Source organism: Phocoena sinus, chromosome 1, assembly GCF_008692025.1.
Source record: "Phocoena sinus isolate mPhoSin1 chromosome 1, mPhoSin1.pri, whole genome shotgun sequence".
Lineage (NCBI taxonomy): Eukaryota > Metazoa > Chordata > Mammalia > Artiodactyla > Phocoenidae > Phocoena > Phocoena sinus.
The window spans coordinates 116,954,456-116,956,599 of NC_045763.1; the positions used below are offsets into that span (position 1 = coordinate 116,954,456).

Here is a 2,144-nt window from a genome sequence, read left to right on the forward strand (position 1 = left end):
GATCCCACATGCCTCCTAGCAACTAAGCCTGTGCACCACAGCTACTGAGCCTGTGCTCTAGAACCCGTGAGCCGCAACTACTGAGCCCACGTGCCACAACTACTGAAGCCCGCATGCCTAGAGCCCGTGCTCCACAACAAAGAAGCCACCACAATGAGAAGCCCACACACTGCAACGAAGAGCAGCCCCCGCTCACCGCAACTAGAGAAAGCCTGCGCGCAGCAACGAAGACCCAATGCAGCCAAAAATAAAATAAATAAAATAAATAAATTTATAAATAAAAATTAAATTAAATTGAGGAATTAAAAAAATAAAATTCTTTTAAAGATAAATCTGGAATTTAAAATATAACAACTTCAGCCGGCCGGTCGGCGCGACGGGCTTTCTGTCCTAGAACCATGGCCCAGTTTGTCCATAACCTCGCGGAGAAGTCCCTGGCGCTGGTCAGCGCTGCTGTGACTTACTTGAAGCCTTGATTGGCCACATTTTGGCACTAAGCCAAGGTTGAGCTGGTTCCTCCAACCCCTGCTGAGATCCCTACAGCTATTCAGAGCTTGAAAAAAATTATCAATAGTGCTCAAACTGGTAGCTTCAAACAGCTTACAGTTAAGGAAGCTCTACTGAATGGTTTGGTGGCCACTGAGGTGTGGATGTGGTTTTATGTTGGCGAGATCATAGGCAAGCGTGGCATCATTGGCTATAATGTTTGAAGACCAGTTTTTGCTTTATTATTTGGGTGTTCTTGGACCATGTGTGAGCAGACTGCTATTTGAATAAAATAAGACAATGTGTCAAAAAAAAAACTAACTTCAAAGCTAAATCAGATTCTTTAGAAATTAATGGCAATAGGAGCACAATATTTCATAATATATGGAATGTGGTCAAAGGGGTAATCCAAAGATATCACATAGCCTTAAATGTATTTCAAATGTGATTGAATGTAAACTAATTAAAAACTCAATTTAAAAAGTCAAGAAAATTATAAAACAAAAATATCCAACAAACATATTAAAACAGTAGACAAAAGGCATAAAGATAAATGAAATTAATAAACTGGAAAAGAAAAGAGTAGACTTTGATCAATAAAACTTAAAGGTGATTCTTGGAAAATGCCATGAAGTAAGCATAGTTCAGAAAAATATGACTGTGGGAAAAGAAAAAACAAAAGCCTTGCCAAGGCTGAGAAAGAAGCTGGACAAACAAGAAACTGTGAGACTGAGGCTCTGGAGGACTAGACTGTGGCTGCGATGTTACTTTTAAGAGGATGGAGAAATTCCTAACTGCAGGCTGAGATATTTGCTTCTGATGACATTAGATAATTCACAGTGAGCAAAAGACAAATAAGGTACCCCAGGCTTTGGCTCAAAATAAGAGAGAAAATAAGAGATATTTTATGACTATGGTAAATGATTCTCTTACTGCCTATACTCACTAAGCTGAGATCCACTTTGAGAAGTTCATTTTGCAGGCTGACAAATTAAAATGCCTGTTGAGTTCACACCCTCTCCAGATTTCTTATATGAAAATTACAGCCCTGATGAAAAAGAGTGGATTCATGACCCACAGGATGTAGATACTATCAAGGAACAAGAAATGGAGAACTCCGACTCTCCACAGCCCTAAACAATTCCCACTCCATGTGCCTTGCTGCTTCCTGGGCATCTTGGAAGTAATACAGCAATCTCCAGTATGTCTCACCCTTCTCTGTTATTCTATCAATGTCTGAAAAATTAGTACCCGAGAAGGAGATATGCAGAATCAGATTAGGGAAGAAAGTAGTCTCAGCTAGAAGGGATTGCCAAAATGTGCTAATCTATCATAGGCACACTCACCTGAGGTAATGCATTCAAAGTATTAGAACAGGCAGACAGATACGGCTCTGAAAATCATCTGGGTTGTTTAATGGAAACCTGGATCTAATCTTGGCCCAGGCAGCACTCACGTCTGGAAATCCTGGGCCCAATATAGCAGATGACATTCAAAGGCTGCAGAAGACAGTTAAATTATATCCATTAAATTATATCCATATGATTCTTGCTCATTTCTTTGACCCTTTCATTTTGTGTGTGTATAAACTTGTTACCTACATGTGTTACCATATGTAACATGTGTATGTTACATAAATATATATGTATACCTGTATA

At 39.5% G+C, this 2,144-nt stretch overlaps 1 pseudogene; it reads left to right on the forward strand.

The window, feature by feature from the left end:
- The first annotated feature begins 369 nt into the window (after positions 1 to 369).
- On the forward strand, positions 370 to 803 carry LOC116762678 (annotated as a pseudogene).
- The last annotated feature ends 1,341 nt before the right edge of the window (positions 804 to 2,144 follow it).